Source organism: Corvus moneduloides, chromosome Z (genome assembly GCF_009650955.1).
Source record: "Corvus moneduloides isolate bCorMon1 chromosome Z, bCorMon1.pri, whole genome shotgun sequence".
Classification (NCBI taxonomy): Eukaryota; Metazoa; Chordata; class Aves; order Passeriformes; family Corvidae; genus Corvus; species Corvus moneduloides.
In genome coordinates, this window is record NC_045511.1 from 76,821,557 (window position 1) to 76,842,958 (window position 21,402).

Genomic DNA, 21,402 nt, shown 5'->3' on the forward strand with positions numbered 1-21,402 from the left:
TGTGTCAAGATTTCCTTCAGATGTCCGTGTGGCTAATGTTTCACAGAATCACAGAATCATTTAGGTTGGAAAAAACATCCAAAATCTTCCAGTCCCAGCCTGCCCAATGCCCACCTTGTCCACAGCCCACATCTCTGAGTGCCACCTCCAGCCCTCCCTTGGACACCTCCAGGGATGGGCACTCCAAACCTCCCTGGGCAGCCCCTGCCAAGGCCTGAGCACCCTTTCCATGGGGAAATTCCTGCTGCTGTCCACCCTGAGCCTCCCCTGGCCCTGCCTGAGGCCGTTCCCTCTTGTCCTGTCGCTGATTGCTTGTGACATGCACCTGGCTGCACCCTCCTGTCAGGTAGAAGGGAGGTGGTCTACCTGAAGTGTTTTGCTTATTTTAGGTGGGACTGTATTCTGAACTCCAGCCTACAAACCCAAAAATAGCAAGTAACAAAGTGGTGGGTAATATTATGGGCTGGTAATTTACAGTACCACTAAATATTAGAGCATCTCTCAAGAGCTGCTCACGCAGAACACACCCATTTTCTCATCATTCCCCCTGGGTCCTGCTCTTCTCCTCATTCTCTTAGCTCCCTGCAGTCCAGCTGGCAACCACAAGCAAAGGCAGGTATTGTGTCAGAAGCACACTCACTTAAAAGCAGCACACCTCACAGTCCCCCTGCAATATTGTGAGGTGGATTTAGAGTGTTCATTACATATCTAACCAGATGCAAAATTCCAGTTTGAACCAAGCCTGGATTTGACCTGCAGTCTGGTCATTCTCTTTCACAATGCTGGCATTTCCACAAAGATTTTATCTCTGAGTTCCTCGCATTTTCCCTTCTAATTCCCCCTCTCCAGAGAAATTCCAGACCACCTAAAATCTGCAGTGCTCTACCCCCGTGTAGTAACCAGGCAGCAAAATATTCCGTGTAATTACAGGATAAATGACACAAAAAAGTGTCCTGTGGAAAACACCAGCAGAGCAGTGGCTGATCCTGTGTCTGCTGCTGGCTGGCCTTCCATAGGAAAGAGGAGAGATTCCAGCCCCCAGGCCATGAGCAGCACACTGTCAAGCCACCAGCAACCGGAGTAACACCTCACAGTGCAAGAAATGCTGCCACTTCTCATTGTCAAAGCAGAATGTAGTAGGTGTAAAGTAACATCTTCTCCTCCAGGGCTTCCCTGGGATTTCATGGTTAGCATGACAAAATAAACTGGGAGAAGTCATAATAGTTTTATTTTCTAAATATGAAATGCACTGGGAAGCCAGTGCCTGTGTTTTTATTATTTATTCATGAGGCTAAAAACTGACTACAGAGTTTGCAAGACTCTCTTGAAACTTGTTTTTAATAAGGATGCTCTTGTGACACTTTCTGTCAGTAATGTGATGTAACATAATGCCATGGGACACATCTTTGTGTTAAAATGGCAAAAAAGTTATCACTATTACCACCACATTCAGGAAGTGTTAATTATACATGATAGACTTTTTAGTCAGTTATTACTTTCTACTTCAGGGACAAGGGGATTAAAATAAATAACAAAAACATGGGGATGCACCACTGACAGGTTAGTGATTCCTTAGTTACATACTAGGCTTGACTTAATTAAGTTATAAATATTATGTTTATTTTATTATGAAAAACTCAATAACTCTTTTTCCGTGTGCCATAAAAATCCTCATTTTTGTTTGTTTCAGAATGCATAAAGACACATGCACTGTCTACACTCACCCATATATTGACTTTTTTTACTTGTTCTATATTAAAATAAAAAGTGAAAAATCTCATCAAAGTCATCAGAATATATTGATACAGGAATAAATGTGGTGTGAGGAAAATAATTGAACTCCTTCTCTTCAGACTTAGAGAGAAAACGAGATGTTCAGCAGTGTAACTAAGCGCATATTTATTGCAAATAAGTCACCATACTCACACCTGGTCTTTTTTTTAGTCCATCCAAGAACACTTGCCAGGCAGAACATTAAAGTCTGAAAAATATTATTTGAATAATCCCTCTATATATCTCATGCCATGAGCCAACAGCATCATTTCCACCCATAACACATTTCTTTCATCTCTAGTCCTATCTAAATTTCAATTTTTCTTCAAGCACATAGAAATTAAAAGGGGAAGGGGAAAAAAAAGGCAGAAAGCAGTAAAAGATAACATCAGATAAGCCAAGCTCTGAATACCAAATGATTTTCAGGGACCTAACATGTTTGCTGTCATTATCACCCTCTCCATGGCAAAAATCAAAAGGGATTATCTGGGCCATAATTAGGGATAGATTCCAAAGTGTTTGCTTTTTGCAATCAGATCTTGTTGTTCTCTTCCTTTAAAAGGTCGATGAGGATTATTCAAAAAACCCCCAAAAAAACAAGCTAGCAGTGTACTATAGAGAAGCAGGTGGGAGAAGCCTTTACGAGGGAATGGCAGCTTGTTTTGGGATCTTGTACTGGCACGGGCATGAACGTTGCTACAACACAATATAAATATAATAATAATTCAGTTTTCAATTCACTATTTCTCAATATACCTCATACACAGTCAACACAAAGTCCCACATGGAAATGATTTGGAAAAGAAAGTTTCTCCCTTAAATCTGACATTACATTACCATTACTTCATTTTGGGGTTGGAAAAATAAAACCAAACCACAATGTCTCACTCTAAAGCTTCTGTTGGTGCTGTTATTAGTTCAGCCTTACCATGAAAAAAAAATTTTAGTTAGATGATTTCAGTTAGAAATTTAGTTAGCTGACCTTGCTAAGAAACTAATTAAATGAAAAGCACCCTTGGTATGTAAAGAATAGGAATTCTCATGCTACCAAAATTTAATTGTATTATAAATAGACTGCATTTATACAATGTAAAATTCTATACATTTAATTGTACAAATAAATACATTGCTAGCTTAATTTTCAAGGAATCTAGCTGACTTACCATTTGAATTAATAAAATGTCTGTATTTCACAAGAAACTGCATCACTGAGAGACATAATTAAGTACTTTAATAGTATCTAAATATTTATGTGGCTCCAGAGAATGTAGAAATGTTGGCCTTATGTCTAAGCTATTCAAATAAGGACCTTTAGGATGCCAGCATCTGGCTTTGATTCAGGCTATGGAAACTTTTAAGTTCTTAGTTTTCCCCAAATTTTAATTCTGCAAAGAGAAGGCTTTGTAAAAACAAATCACTGCAACGACTCCAGAATTTAATTTATCATTAATACAATAAGAGGTGACAAGTGACTTTCTGTAAGTAATTGCATCTTCAGTGAAGTCCAAAAAACATATAAGCTACAGCTGAAATAATGAACAATCAGAGCAATTTATGATGAAATACGATTAGTATGATGAATCATGGTAATTTATGATGAAATTCATAACTCTCCAGGGTTGCCATGAGAGCCTGATGTGTGAGATGAAAGCACAGCATTAACTACATTTTTAAGCCATTCCAAATGCTGCTTATGAGCTCTTAATCCTTGAAATTCTGCACAGAACACCCAACTGCATTTTGTGGATACAGGTGTAGAACTCTTAAACTATTTTGTTTTTTCACGGAGTCTGTTTTTTTCATTTTTTTGAGGAGACAGGCAAGGACACACAAAGCAATAATCTAATCTGTTATCCATTGTACGTGAATGATTCTTGCTGATAACTCATCACGGAAAAGGCATGTGGACCGCTAAAGCTAAAACCCCAGCTCTTTCAATGTCAACCCAGTACCACCCAGCCTAACAGACAGGTTGGAATAAAGTATTGTATCCTTTTTTTATCAGTCCACTTACCCAAGATATACTTCTAGGCAACAAAATTATCATATATTTATATCGTTGTTTTGTTTGGTTTTTTTTTTTTTTTTGGTTCTGTTTTGGTTTGGTTTGTCTTGTTCTTTCAAACACGATCCTACCAGCAGACATATTTGCATTAATATAAATGTAACATCAGTTTTTGGATGAGCTAGTCTTAACTGGCCCTTTCAGAAAAATCCCTTAGGACAGTCTTCTTTTAAAGAATTGGAAATTGGTGCAATTGGATGAAAAAAAATTACAAATCTCAACACACTCAAGTCACAGCATAAGAAAATGCAATTATCAAACAAGCAAGACAATTTCCAAACTTTGCCAAAACTAAAATGCAGATATGACTCAGTTCTTTGTCAGACAGACAATGAAAGTCTAATGTGGCTATTGACTGTCCTCCCACACAGCATTGACTGAAATGTTTGTCCCAAATTTTAGGTTTTAGTTTTAGAGGTTTTAGTGTTTTCTCTAAAAACCTCAATACAAGCAAGGAATTGAGTGTACCTCTCATGTCTGGCAGTCTTCTTTATAACATTAAATTTATAACTCATATGTGAGTTTGGAGAACAGAGATGATCCTAAACAGAATCAAGAAATTTAAGAAAATCAAGGGCACATTAAAGCTTTTCCTCCTTTTCAAAATAAGAAGAACAAATAATGACTTAATCTTGAGTCATGATGTGAAACAATTCTTGATTTTTCAAAAGCTTTGAGGTAGACAACACAATTCAATTACAGTTCCAGATTTTGCCAGAAACACTGATGATGTACAATGTGTTACGTAGGGGCCGAACTTTTCTGGTGCTAATTAAACACAGAAAGAAGCCACAGTGTGACAGTAGCCAGGTACCAAAGGGGCAGAAAAAAGCCCAACACAAACACTGGAGATTAAAAAATGTTGTTGGGTTTTTTTGTTTGGTTGGTTTTTTTGGTTTCTTTGCAGAGACAAAAAATAATTCTGAAGCTTACTTGTTATATTTATTAAAGTCCAAGGAGTCAAACAAACAGTCAAGTTCACAAATATAATTTATCTAACAGATCATCCATCCCCATTAAACAACAGTTGTAGGGAATGTTATACAGCATCAGTCATAGTAACCAGCAAGAGTGACAGGCACAACAGTGAGACCTTCCTGGGTGCCTCCTTCTTAATAATTACTTTGCAAAAAGAAAGCAATTAATTGTTTTTACAATAATTTTTCTTTTTTTTTTTTTAATTTAGAGGCCCCATGAAGCATGCAATACGAATATGTTACTGAAACTGCAGTGAGGAGGGCAGAGGAAAGCAAAACATATTTACAGAATCCAATTTCTCTCTTAAGACACCCAAAACCATCTGAACATTGCAGTAAATGACCAGAAAAAAAGATGGGGTGAGATTTGAAAAAGAAAAAAAGAAATTAATGCTTTAACTAAAATTAAATTGATAATTGTACTGGTTGGTTACCCAAGTTGTCACTTCTCATTTTGAACCAGAGGTTCCAAAACTGGCCAAAATAAAACTCGAAGGAAAAACTGTGACAATTAATCTGATCATGTCCTGACTTCTGATGATCTTTATAGGGCCCATATTTGATTTCACTCTTAATCTACACAGGACCCCTGGGGATTGATTATGTGGAGTTCACAATTATCCAGCAAATATTACAAGAGCTTCTGAGGAGAAAATAATAATATTACAATTATACTGTGCTATTTGCATCTATTTAGGAACACTCAGAATGTAATTTGGGAATGTGTTTTGTTCGTCCTCTCTGTTTCCTCACTTGCAGTGACCTCTTTGCATCCTTCTGCCTTCCTTGGAAGGGTGTGGTTGACAAAATGGCAGCAATAGGAAACTCATTTCACATGACCAGGCTCTTCCTGTGGCCATGGAAGAATCTCATCTCCAAAGGAGTGAACCCAAATATGTTTTCAGCATGGACCCTGTCGATGCAAACACCCCACCAGTATAAAATGAGATAAAACAGGTGACCCCGCAAGCCCCCAGGAGTTAATCTGACAGATTTCCCCCAGGCAATCAGGTCCATGGCAAAAAATTCCTCCAATTGGAAAAGAAAAAAAGTGAAGTCTTGTCTTCCTCACAAAATACCCTGTCAGAACAGGTCGTGGAAAGATTAATGTTATCAGTAAGTTGTCATACAACAACTCTGTATTAATTTGAGCCTCAACCTCACAATCTGTCTCCTCGAATGCATATTATAAGTCTCATTAAAGTCAATGAGGTTTTGACGAGGCTTCAAACTTACAGACTGGATTTTTTGATTGTGCACCAGACATTTCAATCAGACTGGTTTAATCCATTCTAGTTTTTGCCAGATTGCTTTGGGGTTTGCATCTTCCCCCCTCACAAAACTATTTTCTTGTGGTGAATTTCAGGGATCTGTGTCTTTAATTATGAAGTTAGCTTAATCACAAGTACAGGTACTGTATACTCATGTTATGATACATCATTTATTTTGAAATGTCTGCTGTTAATAGAGCTTCTTGGGTTATTTATGCAAGATGAAGACCTCCACAGGCTGACTGGAATGTAAATGGAGCATGGGAGCATGCAAGTATGCTGGACAAAATACCTTCCCAAGAATTCCCCTTATTAATTGGCAATTAATATTAATTTAATATCAAAATGTCTTCTTCCAAAGCAAACAAAAAAAGCCTAACAAAATAAACCAAAACAAACAAAAATCAACAGCAACAGCAAGAAGAAAGACATCCAAAAGCACAGCAGAATCCACATGGATACATCTATGTGACAGTACTACTCCTCAAGGTAATGAAGAAATTTGCCACAGTCAGAACATCAGGGCTTTGCACACCACAATGCAGGACAATCCACAGATATCATCCATTGCTTTATGCTATTTTTCTCTGGGGCACTCACTATTTGAAAAAAAAAAAAAAAAAAAAAAAAAAGAAAAAAATTACACAAGTATGCAGATTTTCTCATTAAAATGTCTCATCGAGGCTTTGAAATTGTCACTAAATCATGGATTTAAGCAGTTCAAAGAAACTCAGGAAATAGTTGTTGAGGATCTTTGTTCTCAATTGCAGTGAAGGGAGAACTGCACTTACACAAGCTAATCTGAAAGCTTCCATAATTCTTTCAAGATATGAAACATATTTTGTGGAAAATAAAGAACTGATCCAGAGTTCTTATGTGTTACTACAACACCTAAAAGAACAGTACTTAATACAGATCTGGATGCTCAGAGATCATTACTGACTTTCTGACCTCACCCTCTCTTCAGGTGATTTATGAGGTAATTTTAATGAGATTGCCACAGAAGTGAGTACTCACCCAACAAAACTTTACATGTGTAATATTGTTTGTGAGCAATTCTCCACAAATGAGAGCTCCTAAATTTTAGAATCTGGCATCATTTCAAATTCTCCCAGCTCCACCTGAAATATTACATCCATTTAAGAGCTGCTTTCTGGCTGAACTGAGAACAATTATCACTCAGTGGAATTAGGAAGAGATGTAGGAAAACAAGTATGAAATGGTTTCGAGAGCCCCACCTGCAATAATGACTCAGTGAGCTACATGATTTTCCTTTAAAGCAGCCTAGAATTCAGGCAGAGTTCCTTCCACGTGACATTGAGGTGTTATCCATCTCACCTGACCTCAAAAGTCTTTGCTGTAATGTTTACAGATGTTCTGTCGCCTATGTTCTGCTCTCAGTTAAATTTTGCGACCAAGAACACCTGCAAAATTTAACTGAGTTTTCTACTGTAACTTAGATTTATTCCTTTTTTCTTTTTTTGTGTTAGAAATGTCTTCATTTAACAAAAACTCATTTCCAAAACTGGGAGTAAATCTGACAGTTTGCAGAACATCCCCTGGCAGAAACACCCATGTTGCAGAGTGCTGCATCCAGCACCCCACCTGTGAAAACCTGGCTTAAGAAAACATCCAAAAGTGCCAAAAAAGCATCCTTTACTCTGATCAGGTACAGGCCATGAGATTTTGTGTGCCTTTAATAATTAATTAGTTATGAATATACAAAATGAGGTGTCCAAGGCCAGGTTGGATGGAACTTGGAGCAGCCTGGGACAGTGGAAGGTATCCCTGCCCATGGCAGGGGTGGCACTGGACAGGCTTTAAGGTCCGTTCCCACTCAAACCATTCTATAATTCTTTGATCCTATGAAATGCACCAAATCCTGGAATAACTACATTGTCATATCCACAGTGAAAGGTTACCAAACATTCCCTTGATTGATTTTGTTTGGGTTTTTGTTTTTTTCCTGTAATTAGAAAAGTAACATTTATTGAAGTAGCTGCCCCAAATTCATCTGTATATCTCACTTAAGGCAGTTGCACACATGCAGACAAGCACTGCTCTGTAACCTGAAATTAGGTTCCAAGTGCTCAGTGAATATTGAATACATAAGCTGTGCAAGTTGTTTTGGACTAGATTAATGGCTACTTCTTAGAGTGTGAATCTGCTGCATAAGAAGTAAAAATATGTAAAAGGTTAAGTAACTGAGGAGCTAAATATTAAATCTGAGATGCATATTAATTATATAAATATTAATTAGCTGCATTTTAAAATTTTTTAGATATCTATCAGCTTTGAAACAGAAAAAACAAAATGCTTTCTGTTTTCACAGAATTTTATTGAACCACCTGATGTTATCCACATTCTTTAATGGCAATTAAAGCATTTCTTATTATTTGGTCATAAAGTGGTACAAAATATATTACCTATAAATAAACTAAATGTGGGAATTTTTTCTATTTCGGTAGGTAACTAGATTCCACTGAGAATAGCCTGAAAAACAGTGTAAAGAAAGAAGTAAAGAAAATTACAGCCCAATCCATCATAAAATCCTGGGCACACCTTTGTGGGAGTTTGTGAGAGCAAACAAAAAGAACATTTAGTCTTAACTTGATACTAAAACAGTTTTCTTGTTATTTTATTTAAATAAAATTCAACCATTACAAGAAATGGTTGTAGAGAAATTACTTTAAAAATCAATACAGCAGCAATTCCCAGCTAAAATACAAATATCAGCATGTAAAATGTACTGGTGTTACGTGCTTTGTAATGTTGCATTGCATTTGGAATAACAAATCTGGTAAATTTGTACAAGCTGCAACATTTTGAGTAGAGGTGCAGTAGTTATGTTCTTAAATCAAAATTCACCAGTTCCATGGAACCAACAGCTGTCCTTACCCAAATATATTAGACATATGAGACTGGACTCACTTCTCTATTTTTAGTTTTACACAACTTCTAACCAGACACTCCCTAGGAGCTCTCCAGGCTTGCATAAATCAGCTTAATTTGCAGATACTCAGCTGAATCTTATTCTGTGTCCACTTTTCACCTTTAAAAACAGACAAGGATTTGTAAAATGTACCCACAACATCGTTTTACCTAGGTGGATAAAACTGGACATTTTCTAAAATGTAATTCCTACTAAGTCCTTATTTGAACTACTCATTTTTCAGGGGTATATGGAGATCTAGATGGTGGTAACAACACTGATTCAGGACGGACTAAGGCTTGGGATATCCTCCCTTCAGTTACACCAGAAAAATAAACCACAATCCTTCCTCAGACAAATCAACCTGCTCCTCCTCTTTCACGGCCAAAAATTGCAGGTGAGAAGATCTGGTGAGGACTGGCTCATCAGTACAGTTTTAATTATTGTAATTAATAATGTCAGTATTGGAAAGATTCAGAAATGAACTATTGCCTTTTAAATCTCTTTCCTTTTAAATCTCTTTCCTTTTAGATCTCACATTGGTTTGCCCAGCTTTCAGGTTCATGTATTTCTTAAATAGCTTCTGCAGAAGAGTGTGACTGCACAAGTAAAGCCAAAATCCTTTTACTAACGGAAGCTCACAAAGGTCATTGCAATATGAGCAAAACTCTTAGATTCAAAATAAATGCCTGTATCTCTCTCAGAAAAATTCCTACTTCATAAAATTCTGAGATGTCTGACCTTCTCAACAGAGCAGATTTAGAGCTATGTCACTCCACATTGGCAATATTGCTTTGACTTTTCAGGGATATTCTTACCAGTCAAAATAAACCTTCAGGTGCTGCAATCTGAAAAATCGCTACAAAAATCCATTTATTTGATGATTATATTGCGTGTCCAACATTTTCTACCTTGTAACAGTAACAACAACAGGATACAAATGTCTGACTCAGTGCACAAAAACCCCAAACCATACACCCAAGAACAGCACTGAGATGTCAGTACTTGCTAGAGGAACCATTTATTATAAACCCAAAAAATAAATTATGCTTTCTCCACTGAAATGTTATTTTTGTCAGTGTTGTCAATAAAATATTGTTCAATGTTTCTACTTCTCAAAATAGTCTTTGGGTGATTGGTCAAAGCATAGATGGAGGCAAACCAAGCAGCTTGATGTGATGCTTGCAATTTAACTTCACTCTTTCCATCTGTCATTTGCAAGAAAACACAGAAATATGAAGATATAAGCAGAGAACAGTCTAAAACTGAACTTAGATAAAATAATTAGTGTGTTGGTGGCATTAATTCAAATTTAATATGCCTTGAGTTCAACAGATGTGCAACATTCAAAGGCAGACAAATGGCACGTGTAATAGATACCACAGTCAGCGGACAGTCAATAAAGTTCAAAACTTTAATAGGAACATAAGAATATTTGCACAGATAAGTAATTTTTACAAGGGAAAAGTTTCTCTGCCATGGCCCTTTCTTTAGAATTACACCGATAGAAGATTCACCTTTCCCTCACCCTTTTCCTCCTAATCATCTTGTTTCACTACAGTTAAGGACACACTTGAAAAAAATGCTTCTCCTGACATGAAAGGAAGCCAATTTTATAGTATTTCTCTCTCCAGGAGAAAAAGCAGCTGTGCAGAGTGCATCCTACATTCCTTTTGGGAGAAAAGATTTTGGAGAGAAGAGGGTTAGTCCATGTCACACCCACTGAACAAGGGGCAGAAGTCCAATACGTGATCATGGAAGCATTTACTCTTCCTTGGTCTTACTGTCACGTATATCGGCAATACCAGGCCCGTGTAAAAAAGGGAAAAAAATTTTCACAAGACTTCTCCTACAAAACCCAAGAGGGCAACAGGATGAGCAGCAAGAAAAATGAGTAATCAGTTGAAACACTGTAATAAGTGCAAGACATAATTGGACTAATCAGGGTGTAAGGGTTGTAAACCACAAAAAAGAACATTCCTAAGTGTGTGGAGACAGGCAAGGAGAACAAGCTCTTTTCAGAATACGCCCAGATATCTTCAGGTTTGTCTGACAACATTCCATGAGGCTGAAAGTTTGAATTTACAGATACCCAGAATCCCAGGGTATCTGGGACTGGAAGGCACCTCTGGAACTCACCCACTCCAATGCCCTGCCAGGGTCCCCTGGAGCAGTGGCACAGGAACGTGTCCAGCTGGCCTTGGGATGTCTCCAGAGAGGGACACTCCAGGCCCTCCCTGGGCAGCTGTTCCAGGCCTCTGCCCCTCCATGGACAGAAGCTCTTCCTCCTGCTGGGCTGGAACTCGGTGTGGTTTATTTTATGGCCACTGCTCCCCATCCTGTCCCTGGCAGCACGGAACAGAGCCTGGCACCATCCTCTGGCACCCTCGGAGGTGTTTGTATGGATTGATGGGATCCCCTCTCAGCCTTCCCTTCTCCGGCCTGGCCAGGCCCAGCTCCCGCAGTCTCTGCTCATCCCAGAGCTGCTCCAGAGCCCAAATCCTCTCTGTGGCCTCGCCTGGACCCTGTCCAGCAGCTGCTGGTCTCTCCTGTCCTGAGGAGCCCAGGACTGGCCCCAGCACTGCAGAGGTGCCTCAGCTGGGCAGGGCAGAGGGGCAGGATCCCCTCCCTCACCTGCTGCCCACACTCCACCCGATGCACCCCATGTTGTTCTCTTTATCCCATTGTAAAAATCTTCCTCAATTGGAAGATAAATAGGAGGCAAAAATTTTTTTTTTACATTTCCGCACACTATCAACCTATGTTACCCACATTTTCTGTGAAACTTTAAAACTGCTGCCAAGGAACTTAACTTCAAGGTACTAAATCCAAGCAGTCAGGTTTTTTAAGGTCTCCTAACTTTTTTTTTCAGATATAAAGTTATAAAAATACTAACAATGTGGATTCATTTCTGTGGTCATCAAAATTTGAAGGAGAACAATACCAGTTTACCGGTTTTCCAAGAAGCTGCAGTCTATTTAAGGCAAAAATTTTATTATATACTGTATTAGGTTCTACTTTGCTATCTGTGCTGATTGTGCCTTCTGGGAGATCCAGTTCCCATTTTAAGATCTGTCTAGTGAACAGCTTAAAGAGTATCACTGTGTACCAACAGATGCTCACAGCAAACCAGTAAGAGTTTTCCACCAGACTGAGGAAAAAAAGGGACTACACAATGCTGAATAGGATTGTGGGATATAAATCTTATGTCTTTGGGATGTAAATTAAAGACAGATACAACTGATGCCATGAAGATTTTTTGCCTTTTCTTTTATACCCGTGTTATACCTTTTTACAACTTCTGTATTCTCAGTGCTTTTGCCTACATTCAGAAGATTGAGGGTTTGCATCCCTTCGTGGTTGCCAGCAACTGATGCTTTTCCTGGTCTTAAAATCAAGAGTCAAACACAGTTAGAAGGGGAAAAGGGATTTTACCTTGGTATTTATTTTAAGGGTCCTTAGGTGCACACGTCCAGGTCGAATGCACCGAAATGCACCCTGCTGAATGCCCACCCCAAAGGATTGGGTGTAACATTATAGGTGTTACTAATTAGCATATCTATCAAAGATTCCCCAATGAGAGGCTCAAGTGAGCCCCTCTCCCCAAGGAACCTTCCCCTGGATGGTTCCATCTTGGTTTACAGAATGTGTTCAGGAGAGGACCTTGGGGTCTGGGGCACACTGATCCCTGGCTACGAAGCTTCTAAAATGTTTAGTCTCTCAGCTTGACAAACAAGTCCAAGAATGTAGGCAAAAAGCACTGGGAATACAGAAGTTGTGAAAAGGTATAACAGGGGTATAAAAGAAAAGGCAAAAAAATCTTCATGGCATCACAAGTAATCAAGAGTTAGACAATTCTGGGCTCAGGAGCTGATGTTTGTGGTTTTCAGCTACTCCTGGTAACAAATATTTAATGTGGGGCATAGTACCGTTAATTTTAATTTTCTCATGTGTTAGTAGATGAAAGTAAGATAGTGTTAAAGAAAATGGAAATGTTCAAACCATGGAAAGGGTCTTGCTGTTAATCACTTAATCTTGTCTAAATAGCTTCTGAACTCTTACACATTGTTATTACATCACTTTCCAGCACTGGCGATCATTTGATTGTCTTCCAAAATGGATCTTCCAGGACACCTAAGCCTTGATTTTAGTATTAGGATACCTCTTTCAGAAATTTAGTCTCTGTCTTATGATGGTCAAAACTGGTACTTGTACCCACCATGGATAACTCACTACTTGCTATATGAATATTTCCTCCTAACACCTTACTGTGATTGTTTAACCACTGCTGGCTCTTCAAGAGCTCAGACTTACTCTGAAACATCTGCTTTTTAAACATGTGTGAATTGAATGTTGATATTGTTAGAAATGTTTTCTGCATTTAAGCCTCGGTTCTGTGTGATGAAAAAATTCATTAAGGGCAGATGAAAAAAGAAAAAAAAAAAGAAAAATCTTATATAAAATTTTTTCTGAGCACTTCTCAGATCTCTGGAACCTTGCAGTTGTTATGGTCTCAAGATGTAAAATGGAAACAGACTTCACATCAGTCAGCAGTACGTTGCAACAGTGTCTGTCCCCATTCCCAGTCGTTATTCCACATTCCCTAACAAACTCTGAAACCTCCACACAGTTGTCCACACAGTAGATTAAACACTAAACCACCCAAAGGCCCCATTTTAGGAGAGTAAGTCTAGGAAAATAAGTGTTCAAATCCATTCCTGCTGATATCCCCAAGCAGATTTCTTCCTCCCTTCCAGCTTTCCCTCCTCATGGATTACTGGGTGGGACTGGCAGAACTACTGCTTACACAGACAAGATTAGGCACAGGGAGAAAGAACATAAAATATAGAATAGAGAGGGTGTTTGCAAGGTAACCTCATTTCAAATAAACAACAACAAGCCACTATGGTCATTCTCATGTTTCTGTCTGGGCAATTCCTGTCACCAGAGACAAAGTGTGAGGGGAAAAAAGAAAAAAATCCCAGCTGTGCAGGCTAAAAAAAAAAAGGATATTGAGTGCAGAGTAAGTTCTCTCCATCCCCATGACTGAATCTTTACAAAGAGACAGACACTAGTAAAGTCCTTGGAGGAAAGAAAAATGCTTTCATATCTTTTTTTCCCTCAGATTACTTGCTCTGCTCTTGCCTGCTGGGTTTTTTAGAAAGGAGTACATTTGTAAAGGAAGACTTGTCCTCTGCCTTAGAGGTTATCACAAAATGTATTTTGGACACCACACCTCGAGCTTCCAGGTATTTACTGTTTTTTCCTCTCTCCAATCTCTCCAGGCAAATGACATTTTTTTCCCTATGTTCTGCACACATTTCCTTTTTTGAATACAGAAAATTGGTGGTAGTGGTGGTAGTACCTGAATATACAAGACATCCTTTCAGTCCTGACTATTGCACCAGTCAAAGAGAGTAAATTAATCCTGATTTCACTCTAAAAGTGGCACCTCCTCAGCAGAGATCCTTCTTGGATTGTCATACACATTTCAATTATCATTTCAGAACCTCCCTGCATCCCTTGGAAATTAGTAAGACAGAGGAGTACACGCTACACCTGAATGGCTGACAGCCATGGCAACACTCTGAATTGTCACCTGAGAGCAGAACAGGGGATTGATTGGCACTTACTCATGCACCAGCCAGACTCTCCCATGATTACTCTATCTAAATATCATTTTCCTTTTTCACAGGGCATCACCTCCCTGAAATTTTCACTGCATTCACTTTTAAGAGATAACTTATCATACCCACTGCTTCAGCTTGCAGTTTGTCCACACCTGTGCATCCATCATGAGTTTAATTGTAACAGATAACTCCATGCATGGGCAATTTCACCCATTTTAGATTAATCTATAAGAGATATTGCTATACAGGTTCATGTGCAGAGAACTCCTCGGCATGATGAGACACACAACAGCCTTTCCATATTCTCTGTGCTCTTCCTCTCATGTTTATCTTGATGCTAAGATAAATATTTGTCTATCTTGAGTCTCGAGAGAACATTTTTTTTAGCAGATGAGGCAGAAGTAGATTGCTATGCGGATACAGAAAAATAAGTTTTGGTTACTACTTGGTTTTGTTGATTGTATTGTAACATCATGAAATTTAATAACCTAAAATAAATACAAAATATCCAGTAAAATTTACCAGAGTAGGTTGGAGATAGAAATTTCAAAGTAATTTTACAGGATTTGTGCTTTCACTGGTGTTTCTAGCAACCTAGGTTGCTGATGCCCACAATAAAAGCACATGGGAAGTCCTTGTCTGTAAAGAATCTGAAACAACAGATTCCAGTTTCTCAGTAGCCATTAGCCAGCTCGGTTCTTCCCATATCTCCCCTTCTCACCACTGGATGTAAAACGTGGGTTATTTTCTCTCTGTTGAAAAGCAAGAGTTTATTACTTTCTGGTACTACTTGAGTAGAAGAAGTGAGTGTATATATCTATATGAAAGCAAGCATATTACAAGATATAAATTCTTATTTCTGGATTTAGATGCTAGAGCCGCTTGATATGGGCAGAAACATTCTGACATGGATTTCCAAAATCCTGCTCTAAAGCCTTGTCACATAAAAGAGTATAAGATTTTAATACCTTTTTATACTTCCTGCTAACTCACCATCAAATAATCCAAATGTGTATTATACGTTTTCTAGTACCAGATAACAGTGGGGATCACAGCCTCCATGAAGCCAAAGCACTCAGCAACTCTCTCAGCTGGGCAAGTGGAAAGGAAAATTAAAAATCTCTCAGTCTTTCATTTGGATGATTCAATAAAACTGCCTTCCACATACAAGCTTGGATGGAGCTCTGCCATTTGCAGAAGGATTTTGGGTTTTTTGTCATTGTTTGCTATTTTGAAAAGACTGAAAATAGGGGTTTTCATATTGTCCTTCTGGAGTTGTGTCTGTGTGCTGGAACACACGGAATTTGGAAGCTGGTGAGTAACAACACCTCCAGAGCAGGGTGCCACAACCTGAGAGAGTCTGGATAATGAAGACAGACAAGTCTTACCTCATGTGTGGGGTTCTTGACAGAAATGTCTCAGGGAGACCCAAAGAAACACCTTATAAAAGATGGGGTGAGCAGCAATAAAACAAAAAAATAATAACACTGTCTTTAAAAGCAGTGGATAACAAACATCGCCACATTAATCCAAAGGCTGGTTCTAGCTATCTGTGAACACTCGGAAAAACGATGACTTTCTGCCAAGAACGTACTGTAAATTAATATTTTTAAAGAAAATCGGTCCAGATTTTAAATAGGAAAAGTCTAAAATACATGGAAGGAAGCAGAACCTGCATCAGGACTAAGGTTCGCAGTTCCCTGACAAGGAAAAATTCTTGTTTGCAAACTCTGAAATGCAGAAGCACTTGCCAGGAAGTTGAGTGAATTATTCTCCATCTTAAAATAATCTGAATGTCAAAATGAACAGAGGAAGCAACCCCTGGGGTCTATATCAACAGCAGCTCTGAAAAGCTGTGTGTTAAGTGTGGGTTTATAACTTCCTTCCTGTTGTCTTTGGCCAGGTCAGCCACTCATTCACAACCATAGAACCTTGCTTTCTGCTGGAGTGAAGTCTTCCAGGTTTTCGACTTCAGACAGTGTTTAAGGAAGGAAAACATTTAAATCATCTACGCCAATGAGGAGAGTAAGAATATGTTTTGTAAGAATACAAACTGGAGCTCCTGTGCATCATAGCTGAGCAAGCTGAATTATACTGTAAAAGAAGATTAGCTACCCATGGAAAAAGAGAATGGGCTGAAAATTGTCAATTACAGTTGAACTTCAATAATAATCTGGACTCCCAGAGGGAAAATATTAATGTTTTCCAGATGGTATAGGTATTTCCAATTTGTATCCTGAAGCAAGATTTCATTTTGAAATGTGATTGCTATGATTTCCTCAGTAAAGCAAAAAACACTCCAAACCCACAGCATGTATTATTGCAGGAAACAAAGACCAGCATTTTCGGTTTGGAGGGAGAAATTTTTTCTCTGTTTTGGTCAGCAAAACAGTTATTCACAAAGCCAACATCATGAATCAGTGGTGAGAGATATTGGAGACTCCACTGGGTTTATATTTACTGGAAGTGCCACAAGATACAAAATGATTGACACAGGTAATTATGGGAAAAGGAAAAATGATCTCATGGTTCAAAGAGTGGAATGAAACCTCAGAGTTACCTTGTCTTTCACCCAGACTGCTCCTAGAGGGTGGCTACCTGTGATGCTCAGTTTTTGAACTCCAGATGTTACAAACAAAACTGATGAGAGTGTAAATCCCCTGCAACAAATGTTAGATCTGTTAGCTGGACTTTTAAAATCCTCCTTAAAGGAAGAGAATACTGTGACAACATCAGGCAGCCAGAGTGCCCTGTCTCAGTTTCCTCTTTCAGTAAATGCAATTACCTGGTCTCATTTCAGGGGGTTGTTATGTAAATATTTTCAGACTCATTCAGGGAGCTTGCAAAGGGACTACAAAGATCATCACTGATGAGGCCCGCAAGGAAATTAGTTACAGTATTTCATGAGCAGGTTTTGAATAGTATGCAATAAATAATGCCTAACTCTGCTGTGATTACAAGGCAAACAGGCTTCAAGCCACAACTCTGAGATATATAACAAGGAAAAGAAGCCCAGCTTCATACAGGTTTGGGCTCTGGACAGGTATTGTGCCAGTCTGCCAACCAGAACTGCAGAGCCAGAGTGGTCTGAAGGGCAGTCTGAGAAGCATTTCTTGATGGAGCTGAAAAATTACTGTTCAGGTAGAATGGGACTAAGTACAGTCATATTGGGCAGGGAGAAGCTCTCTGCAGAACTAACAGGAGTTTAGAGCAGAGGTTTACAAAACCAGTGAAAAGCTTTGAACCTGAGAAAAACCTATGGCAATAAAGCGTGACAAACACCTCTTTCTTACCAAAAAACTGGATTAAGAAATTATTCTATTTGCTTTAAACTGGGACCGTCTTCTCCAAGCGCATGGGAAACTAGATGTGTGCCCACAACACAACGATTGAATCCACTCTGTTGTTTAATCACATACCTGTCTCTATTTGCAAATCTTAATGTTCTGCAAAAGTTTTGATCAGCATCCATGCGGGAAGAACTTTGAATATTCTTGCTGGCTTTCTTTTAAATGCTTGAACCAACAAAAAAAGTTTCAATTTACCTGAGCAACAGGTACACATGCTCACATGTTTGACAGGAAAAGAGGAAAAAGTACCTGGTTGTATCTGTAAGCACTATTCACAACTGCTATCTTGTACCCTTTTATTCAAAAGAATTCTGTGTTGCCACTGAGATCATTGCATAATGAGTACAACAATAAATGCAAGGAGCTGCTGAAGAGTCACCTGTTACAGAACGAGGAGATGCACTGCTGAGTGAAAAAATTTAATATTCCTTTAGCTTTTTTTTTTTCCTTAGATACTTTGTAGCTGAACAGGAAAGAGGCATCAACTCAGACTTTACCAAAAGTTATAAACATTGCAGAACACTGACTAACAGGAGACACAAAGCTTTCTTCCATGGGCAGAACATATTGAAAATTTTCCTCAGTTACCAAACTTGGTTATTTTGGTAAGACCTAACTTTAGACTAATACTTAAAAAACATTAAAATAATCCCTAAAATTCATTATTTTTGTTTGGCTCACTGGGAAGGAAGCGCTCAACTGAGAACACCTTTCTGAGGGGGAGCAAATTGAAGTGGAGAGCAGGAACAGCCCAATGCTCAATGAATTTTAACATTCTTCAAGGTGGCATCATCTAACTAATTAAACTGGTTACATTTGAGAGCTTCAAAAGCCTAGAGATAAATTCCTAATCTTGAGTAGTCTTAAAAACCTTGATTATTAATTTGTTAATTGTGTGAAGGCATTTGCTACTAACTTCATCAGTTCAGGAAGAGAAAATAAAACAACCTTTGTCTATTGCTCAAAGCCTTTTAAAATAATAATGTGAATTTTTAAACTCTGAATCCCACTGCAGCCACTGATAGAAAGTAATTGAATTCTTTACCAGAAAGAAAATTTAAAGTTAACAGAAGGATGGTTAAAACTATCTTCAGACTTCAAAGCAGCAGTTTTTTTAGTCTCCATTCTGATATTATTGGAAATATTGTTCATCATGAGACCTGTGTAGGAAGAAATCTATCCCCAGTGTGGCCACAATCTTTACTGTAAAAGAGAGTCTTTTATGCTTTATTTTTAATGTTGTGTGTTATTATTATTACTATTTATGATGAAGACTAGTGAAGCACCATTGCCACTATGCAAAAAGCAAGGAGAATTATCTGAGTTAAGCAGAAGTGAGAGTGAACAGGAGCAGGGGGAAGAGGAAGAGGAGGAGAAGGAAAGTAACAAGAAGAAGGCAGCAGGAGTAAATGATGGTTGTGGATTCATCACAACTGAAATATCCCATTGTGTTCCATTCTATTCTACTCAAACGTGAGAAGTAGCTTGAACCCAGCTCTCCCAGCTCCTAGTCTTTGAAAGGGTTTTTACCTTATTGAACAATTTCTCTCACAAGTTTCATAGGCAGGAATTTCATTCACGCAGACCTGTCACATCTCCCTGCTCATAAGGAGGATTCTCTCTTGGATTTCCTGCATCAAACACAAGCTGGGAAAAAAGACAGTTTTGATTTCCCTTTTTTGTTTCAGAGTGCACCACCAAAAGCTGTGCCCTCTCTTCCCACACAGTTCATCCGCACCTTCCACCCCTCTCTTCCCCCAGGGCTGACCTGCCAATAAACCTGTACATCAGCTGTATATTCCTTCTGGGTGTAGCCCTCCTTCCTGAAGGATGAAAGAAGGATGGAGGATGAAATTGGACAGATTTTCATCACTACACAGACTAAAGCTACCTTTTCTAGGAAAGTTTTTAAGTCAAAAGGAGAGGGGAATGTGTACAGAATTGGTTCCATTTTTTGTGCAGTGTCCCCCGCCCACACAAACATCCAGACCTTGGATCTACAGCCCCTTCTGGGTGTTTTTCCTCCCAGACATAAATAGCATTTTTCCTTGGTATAGTTGGCCAGGCACACCCACACCTCCCTAATTTCCAAGAACTGTTTTCATCTGCTTTCCTAAACAAAAATATGTGTGCATTTTAATTGAATTTATTTTTAAAATGTGCATCAGTTCACTGAGTAGAATACTAAGAAATTCAGAATAGGTACCTCCTTAGGAGGTGAAAATAGCTGGCTCTAGGTAATTAATTCCACATCTTGTCCCATTCCACACCAAAATATACAGCCCAATTATCCATCATCATTTATCAGCCAGCCCACTCTACAAATATGCTAAATACCAGTAACAGTTTAAAATCTGTTCTTGCAATCAAAATACATAACTAGAAAAGTTTTCACTGAAGTATTTAAATATTTTAAGAACGCTTTCTGACAAGCCAAATGTGATTTATAGTGGGGACAGAGAAGAACACACAGTGAGGAGGTTAAAAATAGGGGGAAGAAAAGCTAGAAAATTTATTCGCATTTGTTACTCACAAAATGACATCTGAAATGATGTAGTTCTTTAAATGGGAGAAGATATGCTGCTGATACCTAAATGAAGGAGCTGAGCCCCATGCAAGCTCCAAACAATTGCTATGGCTAGTTACCAGCTCTCTGTCAAAGGTCTGTGTGGCGCCAGTCAAGGGTTGTACAAGAATTCTTAACATCCACTCGTCATTTTCATTAAAATGACCAGAAGCAGATTTTCTCAACCTGCCAGTCTTTTCAGAGCTAAATCAAAAGGCTCCTTCTGACATCAAGCCTTGGAACTGTCTCTGATGGAGAATGCTGCCTGCCACATGAATTAAATTTTAAAAATTAGTTACCTCATTAAGAACTAATGTATGTTCAGCAGGAAGACAATCCTACACAGTGAGAAATTATATGGGCCAGATGATTAGGCTGAACAGCCAGCAGAATAAACGTGTTCCCTTCCAGCAGGTAGAATTCCTGAGCTAAAGTTTCCAAGTTAATTGTTCTCTTGCGTTTAAATCCCAGTTTTCATTGAGTAATTGCATAATAGACCAGGTAAGGCTAGTGAGGCTTCAGTGAGCAGGTGAGAGAACTAAGGAACACCACAACTCTAAAGATGCTGAATGTACAGGGCTAGAGAAGGAAGCAGTGGATCTTGCAGATAGAAACAGGGAAAAATCATCTTCTTCCACCTACTCTTTAATTACCCAACATTAGTAGCCCACAGATACAAGCTCCCAGAGAGCTGGAGAGGAACTGAGGACAGAGGGCCAGGACACAGGGAATGGCTTCCCAGTGCCAGGGGGCAGGGCTGGATGGGAGATTGGGCAGGAATTGTTCCCTGGCAGGGTGGGCAGGCCCTGGCACAGGGTGCCCAGAGCAGCTGGGGCTG

At 38.8% G+C, this 21,402-nt stretch overlaps 1 protein-coding gene and 1 long non-coding RNA gene across 3 annotated transcripts in view; both read right to left on the reverse strand.

Annotated features, from left to right (window-relative positions):
* The window catches only part of EDIL3 (EGF like repeats and discoidin domains 3), a 234,039-nt gene that overhangs the window by 183,087 nt on the left and 29,550 nt on the right, over positions 1–21,402 (reverse strand). The gene's annotated exons all lie outside the window — the stretch shown is intronic.
* Positions 3,846–19,766, reverse strand: LOC116437523. The gene is made up of 2 exons (XR_004237346.1): positions 19,529–19,766; positions 3,846–6,685 (listed from the first exon to the last, which is right to left on the reverse strand). It is a non-coding gene; the product is annotated as an uncharacterized LOC116437523 (long non-coding RNA).